Below are 9453 nucleotides of genomic sequence, written 5' to 3' on the forward strand. Positions count from 1 at the left end.
CATATATGGCAAATGGACGGTAGAGCGCACTCTCCACCTTTGGGATTTCTGGAGTATGACACTTGGCATTTGCCATGTTCCACTTGCAATATGTTTTTGATGAACTGCCGTCCATTTGAGTGGTATTTGCGATTGTGTACTTGGTTCGCCAAATGCCAATAACATGCCATTCATTTTTGTCCATTTCATGGGGTCTTCCCTTACAGACAGGCCATGCAAAGCCAATGTGATATATTTTTTATCAGGATATTGTTTTTATTTGTTGGCTTTATATAAGCTATTTTTACATAGTTGGCAATGGCAATTGAAGTTGCTTTTAGATTTGTAGCATTTTCATTTAGATATAATTGTTATTAACCACAACAATGATTTTGAGATAAAGACTTTATTATATTATTATTTATTATGTGCATAAGAAAATCATAACTGGCACGCAGATCGGTAGAAATTGTAAGATAAATTGGCACTCCAAATGGAAAAGGTTGCCGATCCCTGTTTTAGCCTATTACCGGCAACTTTGGGAGAGTAATGGCAGAATCTGCGAAGGCCAGCAGCAGGTGATGGTTCGGGAACAATTTATCTTTTGTTTGGTTAGGCGATCTTGATCTCTGGCTCCCTTGAGTCATTTGTGTGTCTTAATTATTTAATCACAGTGTGCTTAAAGCATCAGACAAGCTCAGTGGCTTACATATACGGTAGTTGATTTTATTAAAACACATAGGGTGTGTCTATATATGGGAAAATAGCCTATGAGTTTAAACATTTCGACCAGTCGAAATAATTACTCTGGGGGGGGGGGGGGGTGGCACAGCCTAGTCAGTATTCATAACAAAAAGTATCTCTACCTCAAAAGTATCTCTACCTCAGTCACAGGGCATCCCCACCCCCACGTCCTCTTTCCCTCCCTGTCCCTTAGCTCTCTCTCAGACAGAGCTGCATGCTGACTACTGTTCTGTTCATGTTCTGTCTGTGTACTCAACTGTTCCCGCGTCACAGCATCCATTTCCACTGAGCCTCTCTGCTTTGACCATCATGGCATTCCTCAGAAAGCCAGGGCTCCACCATCCCCTGATCCCTGAGCTAGTACCGCACATGACGGGGATTTAGCCTACTGGTCTTTCACTATAGGCAGGCTAATATGGGGTTGAGTATTTAGGCAAATAGTTAGGCTACATATCTGAATATGTCCTAAATGTGTAGGCTTTGGAACATATTTCAAGTGACCTATTGAATTTTTCCTGCGTAAGCAAATTTGTAGGCTAGTTTATCATCTTCATGCTTTGTTTTCTTCATGTAACCTGACAGATATTATGGTGGTCATGCTGAATAATTTTTATGGGATGGAGAGGCAGCAAGCACATTATTTGTGTTAGCATGCACATTGTTTTCATCTTGACATTGGCCCTCGCTGCTGGCCATTGCAAAGAGTGTAGGCTAGCCTAAATTATATCCTTTTGCAGGGGGGCAACAAACATGTAGCCTATTATAGCACAGCACAGAGTAGCCTACTACTCTCAACTAGAGGTTGACCGATTATGATTTTTCAACGCCAATACCGATTGGAGGACCAAAAAAACCCTGATTCCGATTAAATCAGCAGATTTATAAAATAAATAAATATATATATTTGTAATAATGACAATAACAATACTGAATGAACACTTATTTTAACTTAATATAATACATAAATGAAATCTATTTAGTCTCACATAAATAATGAAACTTGCTCAATTTGGTTTAAATAATGCAAAAACACAGTGTTGGAGAAGAAAGTAAAAGTGCATTATGTGCCATGTAAAAAAGCTCATGTTTAAGTTCACTTGGACTTGCACAGAACATATGAAAGCTGGTGGTTCAATATTCCCAGTTCTTCAATATTCCCAGTTAAGAAGTTTTAGGTTGTAGTTATTGTAGGAATTATGACGCGTCGACTATTTCTCTCTATACCATTTGTATTTCATATATCTTTGACTATTGGATGTTCTAATAGGCACTTTAGTATTGCCAGCCTAATCTCAGGAGTTGATAGGCTTGAAGTCATAAACAGCGCTGTGATCCAGCATTGCTAAGAGCTGCTGGCAAACGGAGTAAAGTTTGAATGAATGCTTACGAGCCTGCTGCTGCCTACCACCGCTCAGTCAGACTGCTCTATCAAATCCTAGAATTAACTATAATATAATAAACACAGAAATACAAGCTTTTGGTCATTAATAGTGTCAAATCCGGAAACTATCATTTCGAAAACAAAAAGTTTATTCTTTCAGTGAAATACGGAACCATTCCGTATTTTATCAAACGGGTGGCAACCATAAGTCTAAATATTGCTGTTACATTGCACAACATTCAATGTTATGTCATAATTATGTAAAAGTCTGGCAAATTAGTTCGCAACGAGCCAGGCGGCCCAAACTGTTGCATATACCCTGACTCTGCGTGCAATGAACTCAAGAGAAGTGACACAATTTCCCTAGTTAACTTCTTATGGCTGGGGGGCAGTATTGAGTAGCTTGGATGAATAAGGTGCCCAGAGTAAACTGCCTGCTACTCAGGCCCAGAAGCTAAGATATGCATATTATAAGTAGATTTGGATAGAAAACACTGAAGTTTCTAAAACTGTTTGAATGATGTCTGTGAGTATAACAGAACTCATATGGCAGGCAAAAACCTGAGAAAAAAATCAAACCAGGAAGTGGGAAATCTGAGGTTTGTAGGTTTTCAAGTCTTTGCCTATCCAATATACAGTGTAGAATTTGGTCCGATTGCACTTCCTACGGCTTCCACTAGATGTCAACAGTCTTTAGAACCTTGTTTCAGGCTTCTACTGTGAAGGGGGAGAGAATAAGAGCTGTTTGAGTCAGGTGTCTGGCAGAATGCCATGAGCTCAGTCAGGCTTGCGCCCGTGAGAGTTAGCTGTGTTTCTTTTCCTTTCTAAAGACAAAGGAATTGTCTGGTTGAAACATTATTGAAGATTTATGTTAAAAACCTCCTAAAGATTGATTCTATACATCGTTTAACATGTTTCTACGAACTGTAATATAACTTTTTTGACTTTTCGTCTGGACTAAGTGCCTGCGCCTCTTGAATTTGGATTTGTGAACTAAACGCGCAAACAAAAAGGAGGTATTTGGACATAAATTACGGACTTTATCGAACAAAACAAACATTTATTGTGGAACTGGGATTCCTGGGAGTGCATTCCGATGAAGATCAAAGGTAAGTGAATATTTATAATGCTATTTCTGACTTCTGTTGACACCACAACATGGCAGGTATCTGTATGGCTTGTTTTGGTGCCTGAGCGCTGTACTCAGATTACTGCATGGTGTGCTTTTTCCGTAAAGCTTTTTTGAAATCTGACACAGCGGTTGCATTAAGGAGAAGTATATCTTTAATTCCATGTATAACACTTGTATTTTCATCAACATTTATGATGAGTATTTCTGTAAATTGATGTGGCTCTCTGCAAAATCACCGGATGTTTTAGAAGCAAAGCATTACTGAACATAACGCGCCAATGTAAACAGATTTTGGGATATAAATATGAACTTTATCGAACAAATCATACATGCATTGTGTAACATGAAGTCCTATGAGTGTCATCAGATGAAGATCAAAGGTTAGTGATTAATTGTATCTCTATTTCTGCTTTTTGTGACTCCTCTCTTTGGCTGGAAAAATGGCTGTGTTTTTCTGTGACTTGGCGCTGACCTAACATAATCGCATGATATGCTTTCGTCGTAAAGTCTTTTTGAAATCGGACACTGTGGTGGGATTAACAACAAGTTTATCTTTAAAATTGTGTTTAATACTAGTATGTTTGAGGAATTTTAATTATGAGATTTCTGTTGTTTGATTTTGGTGCCCTGCACTTTCACTGGCTGTTGTCAAATCGATCCCGTTAACGGGATTTCAGCCGTAAGAAGTTAATATTGCCTGCTAACATGAATTTCTTTTAACCAAATATGCAGGTTTAAAAAATATATACTTCTGTGTATTGATTTTAAGAAAGGCATTGATGTTTATAGTTAAGTACATTCGTGCAACGATTGTGCTTTTGTTAAATCACCCGTTTGGCGAAGTAGGCTGTGATTCGATGATAAATGAACAGGCACCGCATTGATTATATGCAACGCAGGACAAGCTAGTTAACCTAGTAATATCATCAACCATGTGTAGTTGACTAGTGATTATGTTAAGATAGATCGTTTTTTATAAGATAAGTTTAATGCTAGCTAGCACCTTACCTTGGATCCTCGCTGCACTCGCGTAACAGGTGGTCAGCCTGCCACGCAGTTTCCTCGTGGAATGCAATGTAATACGCCGATTACCGATTGTTACGAAATCTTGAAATCGGCCCTAATTAAAATCGGTCGACCTCTACTCTCAACTTCATATCCATTGTTGTGGGAATAGTGGGATAAATATAAATTAACCACGGTGATCCCGAACATCATTGACCTGGCATTGATCTCGAGGCCATATGTTAGAGATCTGGTTTTGGACCCAGAACACAACACTGCAGTCTTTTCTCTCTCCGTCTCAAACAAAGGCATGGTGTCTGTGCCAGTCATGACCGTAACAAACCGTATTCTTCACTGTTCAGCATTCCTCACAGCTAACAAGTTTTTGTGAGTAACACTAGAATCAACAGCTGTTGTTGTCTTGGCTGTGCCAGCCTGGGTGTGTGTTTGGTCAAGCCAAAAAGGGGAAGAGTTTATCGGTGAGAGACTGGGAAGTGTTTAATCTTAATGTGATCAACAGGGGAATTCAAATTGGTTAATTACACATCAGGGATGGAATGTGTTGACGTTGTCATAATGTGTTGCTTCGAGTTGGTAAACTACACACAGTCAGGGTTTTAGCCTAAATGTTTGGCTGTTGATGTTATGCAATATGCATCACAACAGTGTCCAGCTTAAAAATGATAAGGCCTGGGCCAAATGCATCTGTTTATGACCACTTGCTTCTCTTCGCTGGTCTCTGTTATAAACCGGTTATGAGTGTATCATGCTTCACATACTGTCATTAGGCTACTTATTCTGTCAAGCTAAGTCATGTTTATGACTTATGCAGGCAGTATGATGGAACATTCAAATAAAGGGTTCCTGCTAAAGTCATCCAAGCCTAATGCCTTTCACTCGTTTTGTCATGACAATCTATTCACACTGACACTTACCCAAATCATTTTACCACCTACAGCCTCCCAACGAACACACTGACACAGACACACACTCCAATCTCAATATTCATAAACCTGTTGTGTGTAGCTGTGTACCAGGCTCTGTAGATCAAATGATTCAGACAGAGTTTAAGGGCCCAGCAGCTATTCACTGTGAAGTGTGAGGAGTGGGTATACAGACAGGTGCACTAACGGATATGACATGTCAAACAGAACAAGTGAACACGGTAGCCTCTATTTACTCGTTACTATATGCATTCCATGCTACAGGCCTAATGCTAATATATTACACTGAAGAATAATCAATGCAAACTTACACTTGCTCTTAATTTCCCACTTATCTTATGATGACACAGTGCTCAGCCTAAAAACATAGACAAAACGGACAAACACCACAATAATATCTCAGAGGAGCCATAACATTGCCATGTTCTCAGTGGACTGGAAAGTCCAAGTGTTCTTGCTTGTTAGTGGGCAATTACTCGAATGTCACATCTCATAACCCCATACAATAACGATGCTGACTCTGCAATCCCCCCAGCGCTCGAGCCACCCGAACCATCATCTTGACAAAATGTTAAAACCTCAAAGAGCGACATTGAGGTTTAGGAGTCGTTTCATTGTGACCTGCTGCTTCAGGCTGATGCACAATGCAAAGATGCAACGTTCTATCAGCAGTTTAGCTAAATGACAGCCACCTGTATGGTGCAATGTGAGCCAAAAAACAACCAGAGTAGGCTACGTACGAACGTTGGCTCGTGATTGCATGGCAGTTGAAACACGACGTCGCACACTTTAACATTTTCAKTCAGACTGACCGTATCGTATTTTTTGTCGTAAAAATTTAAGTGAATAGCCGACATCATTCAAACAGCCATGTTGATGTATAGCCTACGTTGGTGGATAATTTGGGGGAAATAACGACTGGACATAAGAATGTATGTCTACGTCAGTCCGTGCGGAAGATATAATCGTAGCAGGTAAACCATAGGTAAAACACTTACCTTGATACCCAGCGCAGGAAAACAAAAGATGCTGCGGTATCTTTCCGTTAGACGGAATGTGTGGGGATGGCCTCAAAGCTTCAAGGGAAACGCCAAACAAGCTCATTCAATGCAATCTACAAGCGACTGTACAGTCTGTATCCCTGCGCCATGGAAAGAGGGGGGGGGGGTGCTAGGACAATATTCCGAGTTGTCTTGCATATAAATCATCAAAGAGTGATTAAAACTCTTATTTCTACATTATTTCATGTTAATATCGATGGATTGTTAACGATAAATGATTGTGTTTGAGATTCGAGAGTATGTTTTATTCTCAGTCGATCTGTGCACCCCTACCATTGTATATGATGTGTTCCATTTTCTCTTAAAAGATACACCTCCTTTTTATGAACGCAAGGCACAGTTTGATCCATAGAAACAGAATGAATAGAACGGCCTTGGAACCTCTAACCCTGAGCCTTCGCTATGCCCCGCTTCATAATGTTGGGCAACCAATCGCAGCGCTCCAATGGATCGAGTAGGACACCTCGGTCAAGCTCACGTTTACATCGCATGAAAGCCAGTGAGGTCTTTGGCAAAAACTGAGTTCTTAAAAATAAAAATCTTTAAATGGCTAAATAATTGAACAGTACTTGCTACTGTGACTCCTGAAATGCAGCCTGTTGATGGAATATTTTTCTAATATGAAATTATACTTTTGTTATTGTTTGCTAGCTTAGTCTCACTAACCACTTAAAATGACTTGTTTTCTCAAAATGTGTGTTAGCTAGCTAACTTAGCAATGTTATGATTACAACTCCCATCTGCTGTCGACATCAGCATACGATTGGAGAGCACTAGTTAACTCCAAAAGTGGTTATAGTTTTGACTGCATGCTGACCAGTAACGACCCATAAGGTAGGGCAGAGACCCACCTGTTAATTAAGCTAAAAAAAATAATAATAATGTGTTGCCTGTTTTGCATGTTATTTTGGCATTAATACGTGTCACATATCAGTTTGCAAACAATATATATATATATATATATATATATATATATAATTGAGTTAATAAAGCCGCATACAAACTTGGACTCTTTTTTGCTTTCTTGATTAAGGCAGCTCTAAAATGCAGGTGTTTCAGCCTAGCTCAGTGCTTTCTGTGGTGGTGAGGGAGCCAGTGGAAAACACGAAGCGTAGGTGTCACGGCTGTTGAAAAGAGAGGACCAAGGTGCATTTTCTTTATTAAATCAAAATGACACCGAACAAAAACAATAAACACTACAAAAACAAACCATGAAGCTCAAAGGCTAAGTGCCCTAAACAAAGTCAACTTCCCACAAACACAGGTGGGAAAAAGGGCAGCCTAAGTATGGTTCTCAATCAGAGATAAAGATAGACAGCTGTCCCTGATTGAGAACCCTACCCGGCCAAAACATAGAACTACAAAACATAGAATACCCACCCCAACTCACGCCCTGACCAAACCAAAGTAGACATAAAAAATATCTCTCAGGTCAGAGCGTGACAGTAGGGGTTGGTAATGTTTTTTGGTTGCGCCGTGATTGGCTCAGTGTTCTGTCACTCACTGGGACACTACATCACTGCAGTGAGCTCTAGAGGTAGAGCTAGAAAATTCAAGCCCCTTGGGTGCTGCCATAGAGTTACATTAGAAGTTCCCACCCAAGCAGGCTCAAGGTCATTGGCAACACATAAAATGACGTCAAATCACGTTATATCTTCAGTAGCTTTGATTGGACTGGTTAGAGTGCTGGGCCATTAACAAAAAGGTTGCTGGATCAAATCCCCGAGCTGAGAAGGTAAAAATCTGTTGTTCTGCCCCTGAGCAAGGCAGTTAACCCACTGTTCCCAGGGGCACTGGATGTTGATTAAGGCAGCCCCCTGCACCTCTCTGATTCAGAGGGGTTGGGTTAAATGCGAAAGACACATTTCAGTTGTACTTGTTGTACTTTCAGTTGTACTGACTAGGTATCCCCTTTAAAATCTTAGCTAGACAAGCAGTCCTCATCATGAATCAAGTCGACAATGCTTGTCATTTGAAAATTAATAAGGATTAGAAATTATAGATAAAACGTGTCTGTGCTCATTAGACATAAATATTACACAACAAGTTGGAAATTGCAAATTTAACAATGAGTGGTTTGGAAGGAATCAGTGCCTAACTGCAAGCATTGCAAAGCAATCACTAGCCTGCTATTCAGGTGACTGGGTGTTTGGTCCAAGTCTGGGTTTAAGGGTCTCTTTTCCAAGCTTAAAAAGGACAAACATTCAACATTGGCCATGCTGTCAATCCAGCATGACTTCTGCCATGCTCAAAACAACAAAACTCAGAACTGCGAAATCTTAGACCTCGGGAAAAAATGAGCTCTGACTGGGAAAATACGTTTTGAACGGTCATTCAACTCAGAATTGCAAGTCGGGAACTCGGGCCTCTTTCTAGAGCTCCGACCTGAAGATCCCTGATGTCATCATGATTCAACCTTGTTTTTTCCCCTGAGTTCCCAGTTGTCTTGAAAGCACCATAAATACAGATAATGTCAGACTTTGAAGACAACGTTTGTCCACGAAGGACCGTCATACCACCTTCCTGTTCAAGTGAGCAAAGCACAACAAGGTGTGTCCAAAAATGTCTTGTATGCTGCTGCATAAATGATGTAATATGCCAGAGAGATATGTATACTGTAGCTAAGAAAGCAATACTAAGTGTGTGTTGTTTAGTAAGCTGTTAGTAGCCCATGTGCCTCACCCTGATAATTTGGTCCATTTTCCCCACATAATTTAGCCTACAACAGTAGGCTCCTCCTCCTCAACAAACTTGGTGGTGCACATGTAGCTTATAGCCTGTTTTAGAGAAATGTCATCATCAAATATTGTAAGAGCTTTCATTGTCTGCTTATATGCCCCCTTTATTTATCCTACGGTGCTGACTTGGTTTCCAGGGAGAATACTTTCAGAAAGACCCATGTTCTGAATTCGGTTGCTGCATATTTCAAAAGTGCTGAACAAATAGTTATATTGACAACGTCCGTCCTAGCTCGCTCATTAATGTTTTAATCTAAATTACGGATTTCTTCTTATCCGCTCCCTTATGCCATAGTTTGTACATCTCAATTGTCAGTAGAAACCACATTTGTTTAATGTCAGCCATATCAGCTTAGCTTTTTTTTAAAGGCAGTAAATGAGGCTGAATGAACTGGTTCACTGCCAGACAAGGCTCCGCAGATAGCGAGGTGTAGCAGTAGTAAGGTGTTGGGACTGCTGTTGGGACAGC

At 40.2% G+C, this 9453-nt stretch overlaps 1 protein-coding gene across 2 annotated transcripts in view; it reads right to left on the reverse strand.

Annotated features, from left to right (window-relative positions):
* Window positions 1-6331, reverse strand: part of LOC111957263 (protein FAM110B-like) — a 49538-nt gene extending 43207 nt beyond the window's left edge. For both annotated transcript variants that reach the window (XM_023978047.2, XM_023978046.2), the window contains exon 1: window positions 6184-6331. The gene's annotated coding sequence lies outside the window, so the exon portion shown is untranslated. The remainder of the gene's footprint in view (window positions 1-6183) is intronic.
* Window positions 6332-9453: the final 3122 nt, after the last annotated feature.

The sequence above is a fragment of the Salvelinus sp. IW2-2015 genome, linkage group LG32 (genome assembly GCF_002910315.2).
Source record: "Salvelinus sp. IW2-2015 linkage group LG32, ASM291031v2, whole genome shotgun sequence".
Lineage (NCBI taxonomy): Eukaryota > Metazoa > Chordata > Actinopteri > Salmoniformes > Salmonidae > Salvelinus > Salvelinus sp. IW2-2015.